At 33.9% G+C, this 8897-nt stretch overlaps 2 long non-coding RNA genes across 2 annotated transcripts; one reads left to right on the top strand and one right to left on the bottom strand.

Annotated features, from left to right (window-relative positions):
- On the top strand, positions 1 to 1423 carry LOC115963433. Its single transcript, XR_004085832.1, has 2 exons — positions 1 to 190; positions 1154 to 1423. It is a non-coding gene; the product is annotated as an uncharacterized LOC115963433 (long non-coding RNA).
- A 617-nt stretch (positions 1424 to 2040) lies between these two features.
- LOC115963431 lies at positions 2041 to 3005 on the bottom strand. The gene is made up of 2 exons (XR_004085828.1): positions 2744 to 3005; positions 2041 to 2432 (listed from the first exon to the last, which is right to left on the bottom strand). It is a non-coding gene; the product is annotated as an uncharacterized LOC115963431 (long non-coding RNA).
- Positions 3006 to 8897: the final 5892 nt, after the last annotated feature.

The raw sequence follows: 8897 nt of genomic DNA, 5'->3' as shown, positions 1-8897 counted from the left end.
ATAAATAAATAAAAACCAACGGAGAAAGAAGAACAACCTAGGTCTAACCGGCGGCGGAGAGAAGAGAGAGAGAAACGGTAGAATTAGAGCCACCACGGCACGACGTTGAGTTCTTTATCTGGCTGTTGTCTCACCGTCCTCGTCCTACTTGCCCTCGTGGTCCCACCACTATCACAACCTCTCGCCCCTGGTATTTTTTCTTTCTTTCTTTCCAATGCAAGTATTATTATTTCAAATTTTCAAGTACTCTCGGTTTTTCAGTTGGAATTTATTGGTTTGATTTAATTTTTGGGTTGGGGTTTTTGTGTGCTTGTTTCATAGAAGTTAATGGAAATAAATGAAACAAACATTAAATTTGAGACTTGAAATTACCGTATACATATCAAGTGAGGTGATTCTTTTGTCAAATTTTCTTCTTCTTAGTGGTTCAGGTGAAGTGATTCTGTTAGTTTGATTTCCAAAGAAGAAGAAAATGATAATTTCATCAACCCTTGAGTCTGTTCGCGTGTCAAAAATTTTACAATGGACAATATTTGATGCTATGATCCTATTGGTTTATGGTTTGCTTCGTCTTTCTATTGATGAAATATTTCAATAGTTTCATCTTTCAACAGTCCTTCAATTTGTTGGTCTGTGAAAGTTTGGCCCTTTGTGTGTTGATTTTTGAGTAGAAACTAGAAATGGCATTTTTCCCGCATGGGAAAATCCATCATGTGCTTCTGGTAAGTGAAGGGATTATAAGTTTCATTGCTAAGAATTGCTACTTGGGGATTTGCAACAAATAAGTAATTGTAGTGAGTAATCTTGTGTCTTATATAGAATTGCAGGTAGTTTAAGTGGTGTATGAAAAAGTTGTTGCTGGGGTTTCAACTCAAATTGTATTGAGTGATAAAACTATAATGAATTTTTAAGCAATAGCAAAGATTGACAATACTATGGAGAAATCTCCTTCTTGGTTTTTTTAATAAAAATGTGTTAAGTGAGTAATCTTTGTTGGTTCTTGCTTATATTGTGCAAGTATCATGTTGGACAAATTTGATATTTGTACTTAAAATAAAAAGGTCATCTGCATGTATTTCATCAAAATTAGCTCACTTTGACAGTGGTATTGGTGAAATTGAGGTTTTCTAATTGAATGCAAGGATTGTGACAGGTAATTGATTGGTGGAATTCTGTCCAAAGATAAGATATTTAGGGCAAGTAAAACCAGAACTATGCTTGAAGGTCTAGCAAGAGAAGGATCATTCAGACGGTTTCTCAACAAACAAAGTTCTTTCAGTGAAAAATTGGATACCAGTGCTTTCTCCAGTTGTAAATATTCTTATTCGCAGATGCTTAAATTAAGCTTGTACTTTGTACTTCTTACATGTTTACTTTAACAATAGATGTATCTTGTAGAGTTTAGTTCTATTGTTATTTGAAATTTGTTCGTAATATTGGGTTTTAGTATGGACATCATGCATCCTAGCTTATTTCAAATCCATTTTTTATGGCACACATATGGTCACGGTTTTCTATTTATATTTATGCCAACAAATAAAAACTGAATGATGCAAAATCCTTGGTATTTCTTCAAGTGAACTTCAAGAAAGCTTTAATGTAGAGGCTGCCAAAAGAAGGGTTTGTGATGTAATTTAATATAAAAATGTTCACAATTATGTAATGTACAACTTATGCAATTAATGACATTCCATTAATATATGGGTTCCTGAAAAAGCTTATAGCTTGAAATACTAATGTATCGATGCATATTCTTTGTTATGCTCATGAGAAATATTTTTTAAAAAAATTATCAAGGAAATAGTGGAAATTTCTCCTATCAAGAAGAGGCCAATATATGACTTGTGTAAGTCATTGTGGTTTGCATTAAGTCACTACCAGGTATATAAATTGGGGATCAAATCATTCTCCTTAGCTAACACTAACAATGTCACCTTATTCCATCGCTTTGATTCATATATTAAGCTTAAAAATGCAATAAACACTAAAAGATGTCTGTCTCCCAATAAGTGAAGAAAGTCCCAACCAAAAAAATGAACATTTTCCAATTTGCCATGAATTGAAATATCAGTAAGTTTTTACAAATGGTATATTGTTTCACAAAAATAACACCAAACGAATCAATAATTACACTTTTCTACTACACCACTCCTTTAGTGCCTCCTTGAAGACTGCATGTGATGCAAATACGAGTCCCTTTGTTAGATGTACATTCTTCACGTTAGTGTGTTGGATAAACTGGTTAAATTCAGGGAATCTAGACCTTGAATTCCTTCATCATTAGAAAACCCTTCTACAATCCTCAACTTATCACCAAGGTCTGAATCTCCTTCACCATTCCAACTCAATAGAATCACATTGGGATTGAAGGGCTGGTACATTTGGTACAGAAGGTGAATTTGCAGGGAGTGACAGTGGACATTCATCCATGGCTGTAACACAAAATTAACAAGAAGATTAATAGTAAGAGTTGGAAAAAGAAAAGGAAGAAAAACAATATAGAAAACAGGGGGTAAAAATACACAAAACTCCCTATCCATAAACTATTCCCTCAAAGCTAGAGATTTTTACAAGTGTACTTATTTGAATGAAACAATATGGAGAATATAATTCATTGTAAATGGCTAATACAAACAAATAAACACCTCGCACCCAGTGCTTGCACCAAAGGATTCAAAAAAAAAAAAAAAAAACAAAAATATGTAATACTCTGGATCAGAATGCATATGAAATAAAATCTCACCAATAACATGTCACTCAGTGATCAAAAAGATCTATGCTTCAGACACACCCCATATCTAGGTTAATGAAATGAGTGGTATGAGACCTTTATGCACTCAACAAGATGCTCACTGATGAACTGAGTGGTATTGGTCCATCATGGTCTAGGTTGTGCTATCAATGAAGGCTTGGGATTGAGTATGTGTGTCCTTCGTGTATCTTGCAACAAGAGGTTGTGCTTGCAATTGTTATGCTAGAAGAGCCTAGAAGCTTGAAACGATTTTGTGCACTAAATTCAAATATGTAGCTTTGACAAGGTGGCTATCATTATGTATAGTATCACAAAATACGATCAAACAACAATGTATTATAATCACTTCTTTTCCAAATTTTCTTCTTCAATTCCTTACTTTTGAACCAATAAAAGTAACTTCAAAACGCAATCTTCCACTAGAGAGCAGAATCAATACAGCTGATATATTAGAGCAGTAGCCATATTTCTCTCAAGCATTTCATCAAACAGTTGTATAGCAAACTCAAAAGCAATAATGCAATACATGTTCACTATAGCACTAGCGACATAAACATCAATTGCAAAACAATATAAAGAATATCATTCATTCACCTAATATGTATACTGTAATTACAACTCCAAATTTATAATGTTCGTTTCATTTGTAAATTTCATTTTCTATGAAACAAACAAGCTCACAAGACCCAACCCCAAAAATTAGACCAAACTAAGAAATTCCAATAGAAATTCATACAAGGAGATTAGCAAAACAGAGAGCTTTTTGTGGATTTGAATAATAAAAATACTTGGATTAGAAAGAAAAATAGAAAGAAGAAGAAGAAAAAACAAACAAACCAAGCGGTGGCTATTAGACAGCGCGGTAGAACCATTAGGCGTTGTCGGGACACGGGTGGCGAGATGATGGGATCACGTGCCGCGGTGGCTGTCTCTCTCTCTCTCTCCCCTCTCCGGTCAGACCTAAGTTTCTTTTCCTTTCATCAATCCATAGTGTTTCAAATGAAAAGGGCACTACCTTCTTCAGTCAAAAAAAAGAAAAAAAAGAAAGAAAAGAGCACAGTTTGTTTTTTAAAGCTCATGCGTCTCACGAGACCATTCCGTTAGTTTTTTAATGGTAAATTAATTGGGGTACTGATTTGACAGGTGGGTAAAGTTTATGGAATAAATTGGCCAATAAAAAAGTTTAAGAGGTGTATTGGCCACTACTTCAAAGTTTAGGGGATGTGTGGACATTTTTCCCTAATTTATATATATGGTGCCCTCTAGCTATTTGATAAAAACCCCACATGTGAAAACAAAAGTAGAAAATGAAATTGTGTGTTTGGATATCACTTATTTTGCTGAAACTAAAAAATTATTACTAAAAGTATTGTAAATAAAGGTAAAGTTAGTTGAAATAATACAATGGAACCCATGAATAATGCCAAAAAGTGCAGTGTGGGTCCCATGAATAGTAACAAAAATAAACTAAATAGTGAAATAATTTTAATTTTTCATTCTAATCCAAACACACACTAACTCTTAAATAGTTAGATACAGCGTTTTTGCCTTGCCCCAATTGTTAGCTTAGTGTTCTATGACTTCTGTCTAATGCATAGACTGAACCGACAAGTAATCCACCATAATTAAGTGATCAATTTTAAAAAAAAAAAAAGAAGAAAAAAAGAGAGGTGATAACCACGTTGTATTGACTGATCAAATTTACTCATAACCTGTTATGTAACTGAGCACCCAGCCAAAACAAAATTAGAAGAGATGATGGCCATTTAAAATCTATACAACAAGAGCATTGAACTTGTGCACCATTTGTCATGGGTATGAGGTTTTTGACATGATAACTTCCAAGAGTAATATGCCATAAATGTTGAGATGGGAGGTGATGTTTGAAATTTTAAACTAGTTACGTTGTGATTGCCACTGTTGAATATTTAGGCCATCTAGTAGGTCATAAGTTCTAGCATGTCATTTATCTTTTTAGTTCATTAGAATGGCTACAAATGTTGATTTCTTGGACATGCAATTATATAATGGATTTCTGAGTAAAAACTAGCGTGTTATTTGTGGTCAGTTAGTGTAACAAAATCCCATAGCATTATAATAAAAGAGTAAATATATGAATGTTTAACCGTGGGTGTCGTTATGACCATGTTTGTAATGTGCTGTCCTTTGTTAAATTTGATCTTATCAAATCTGTATCTAATCTCCCTCAAGGACTCATCATTCTATATCCAATGGTGTATAGATAAGTGGATTGTTGAATCAGTCTTGCATATGTAATGCTAGACTTTGGTATATTCTACCCCTTATGTTTTATTGTGTATCTCAAATCCCAAATTGCTATTTACTCTCAATTTTATTTTTTGTGTGCCTTTCTTCATTATTTTTGTTTGTTTATTTGTATCAATGGTTATTACTTTGTCAATAATAATTGAAAATGTCTTTCTAATTGTGCAGGATTCTAACTCGAATGGTTTTGGACAATTAAATCCTAAACAAAAGTGATTCAATATCTGAAGATTTTTGAAAAGTATTCAAGTTAGAAGATTACTCAAGCATGGATTGATGATTGCCTTGAAAGTTACAAGGAATAGTATTGTATTTGAAGGCAATGAAATGGAAGATTAATCAAGTTTGGATTGATGATTGGGGGAGTGAAAGTCTTTTTGTATTTTGAAGGCAATGAAAATAGGTCTATTTAGAATTTTGTGAAAGGAAATGTTAGAATACATTCATTTTTCCACCTTTTATTTTGTTATGTTTTCTCATACTCTAATAAGATATTGTATTCTTTGACATTTTTACTCATCCAATTGTATAAAACCAACTAATGAAAAGTATTTTCTCTTCAAATAATCCTTGTAAACAATTTTTTTGTGAACTTGTATTGTGGTGGTTAATTGGGTAGGGTAAATTAATTTCTTTCACGAGTATTTTAATTTGAATCATGCCCATAGTATAACAGGTTAATGAAGTGAGTGTAATATTTGTAATGTCAAATCAATTCACTAGCCTTATTCTTTATGTATGACTTTAAAGCTATGGTGTTTTCATTGCTATAATAGTATTTTTATTATAGTTATTTTTTAATTTTTAAGATGAATGAGCACCTTATTCCATTGAATCCATCACAATAGGATAATTTATATGAGCATATTCATTTACAACACAAACTAGCTTTAATCCCTAGAACCCCTATTCAATACAATCCATTTTGAATATGGCTAAGCATATAACTAGGCACAACAAACTACCCTGTTATAAGCATTTTACAAGCAACACATACCATTGACAAACTTTTTTCCTATTTATTTGGATAAAGGAAAAATTTTATTATTAAAAAAAAAAAAATTTACAATGACATCAATTCCAAACACCAAAACAAAATCAACTCCTAAAACATAAATCATTTGCAAATCCTAACCTACTAAGTACTAACTTCTACAAATACCACCAACCTTCTAATAAACCAAAAACATTTCAATTTCCAAATTAAAACAAATATTCCAAACCACAGAAATACATCACAATATCACATTAGAACCAACGTTCAAAGCTCACAACAAACCCACAACTGAATATAACAATTACAATCTTCGATTCAAAACTTTGACATCAGTCTTTGCTATTAGATGATAGCTGATTCTACACGCACATCAGTTAGTAGCCATTTCTTCAAAATTGTTAATGTAAATAATTTCAAAAGAAAGTTAGCTGATAAATAATTATTTGAAAAAAAAAAAAAACCTAAGGGATCAAATCTTGAAGGAGAGAGCACCCCACCCAGTCGTTTCGCTCTTGAAGAGTTGTCATCATATGCGCTTTATCAAAGAGTTTTGAAATGCAACCATGGAGCTTGCGGTGTTTCTTGTTGGAGAGCCTTTGACTCATGGTGTTGCTTCTTTGACATCATCTCGTAGAACATCTGAGACTGACAAAACCAATCTAGAGTTTTGATAGACGACCTCTCTCCATAGAGACAAATTTGGTCACTAATAAGTGTGAGCTTTTGGATTTCAAATTTATTTGTGTTGACTATTTAAAGTTTAAGCCTCAAATTTATTTCAAGTTTTGAATCTTGCCGGTTTAAATTTATTTGTGTTTTCCGCTTAATTCTTTTTAACTAAAGTTAAATTTAGGTGGTTAAATCTAACATGAGTTTGGTTTTTACTTTGCCATTTAGAAAGTTGAGTCAGCATTATTTTAAATAGGTGTCTTTTTATTATTGGTTGGGACTACATAAGAGGACCAGCTCAATAGTCCTCTCGGAGGTGCTAATAATTTCTCGTAAAGGTCTTAGGTCCCCATTCCCTTCTTCTTCACATCTACACTCAATTTTATATTTCTAACTTCCTCAATGTCTCAGTCATATGCTTCTCAGGGTAACACTTCTATTTATATTTGTTAACAATAATATAGCTTTGCTCTGATAATGTTTGGTCTTTTTCATAAAGGCTAAGGGATATCAGGTTCAACTTGGATTTTTTTTTTTGAAAATAACTATAAAAGCCAAACTATTTTGTTAGTTAGCAACGTTTCCAAACAATTTAGGAAACTAACAACTCGAGTTTGTGAGACTCGATTTTACTGTAGCAAATCGAGTCTCAAAGACTCAATTTCTATGAGGTGTATAGCTGAGGTGGATAAAAAATCAACGTGGAACTTGAGTCTTAAAGACTCGAATTCCCTCAACCTAGAAATCTGAAAACACAAACCTATAGCAAAATTGAAAACACAACCCACATAAAAAAATCCCAGAAAACACAAACTCGCAAAAATGAAAACACAAACCCACAACAAAAAACCCAAAAAAACACAAACCCACACGAAATTTTGATTTTTCAGTTGCCGAGTCCAAGTGCTACGCATAGCTGTGGGTCTTCCTCAGTCCCTCTTTTACCCACTTCTAGTTGTGGCACTGATATGGATCAATGGGCTTCAATAATGGAGGAGATTCTATTTCTATTTCTGGGGCTCTCGTCCAACCCTTCCAACTGCAACGCTTAAGTCTAGGTTCCTTTTTTTATTCACTCTCTATTTGGAAAACCAAAGAAAATGAAACAAACCAAGTTTTGTGTGTTTTCTGTTTTGGTTTTTATTTTTTGGAAACTCAAGGGATCTAATAAGGGAATTGGAAGAGATAGATCCCAGGTTTTAAACACAAAATGGAGGAAGATGACGAAAATCGAGTCTTAAAGAGTCGATTTCCACGTGGATTTTTAATCCACCTCAACCCCGCCAGCACACAGAAATCGAGTCTCTTAAACTCGATTTGCTACAGGAACTCGAGTCTAATAGACTCAAGTTGCTAGTTTCCTAAATAATTTGGAAACGTTGCTAACTAACAAAATAGTTTGGCTTTTATAGTTATTTTCAAAAAAAATTAGCATGATGAGGGCATAGAATATAGTAAGTTAACATAGGTTTGAAAGGTATTTGCAAACTAGCATCTCGAGTTTTAGAAACTCGAGTTCTATATAAAACTCGAGGCATAAAGACTCGCTTACTACTTGCTGAGTTGGACACTATTATGCCACATAGATCTCGAGTCTTAAAGACTGAATTTGTAACTCGAGTTTTATAGACTCGATTTATGCTGGTGCTGCCCCATGTTCTTCATTGTCATCATCATCTTTCGGCAACAATCAATCCCCAACAAGTTATTGCCTTTTGCTGGCGGAGGCAGTGACGGTGGAGCTGGGGTGGAGCTGGGATCGGACATGGCGGCGGTAATGGAGGTTGGAGTGGAGGAGCTAGAGGAGATGGGAATGAATTTGGTAATGATTCTTCTAAGTCTTTTGGGGGAGGATTTGGGCTTATGGGTTTGTTTTTGAATGGATGGAGATCGAGGGTTACTATAGATCCACAATTTGCTTTCAAGGTTCTAATGGAAGAGTTGGTGGGTGTCACTGCTTGTGTTCTTGGAGACATGGGTTGCCTTCGTTTGTGTTTAAGGGTTTGAGATCCACTGAAAGAACAGGGGAAGAAGAAGAAGAAGATGAAGGCTGATCTGAAAAGAAAATGGTGGAACTCGAGTTTCTAAAACTCAAGTTCTACGTGGATTTTTTTCCACATCAGATGCCACTAATTACAAATCGAGACTTAAAAACTCGAGTTTTATCTTGGAACTCGAGTTTTAGACACTCGA

This window comes from Quercus lobata, chromosome 10 (assembly GCF_001633185.2).
Source record: "Quercus lobata isolate SW786 chromosome 10, ValleyOak3.0 Primary Assembly, whole genome shotgun sequence".
Lineage (NCBI taxonomy): Eukaryota > Viridiplantae > Streptophyta > Magnoliopsida > Fagales > Fagaceae > Quercus > Quercus lobata.
The sequence above is the reverse complement of the archived record's forward strand: the minus strand, read 5'-3'. Positions and strand labels throughout refer to the sequence as shown.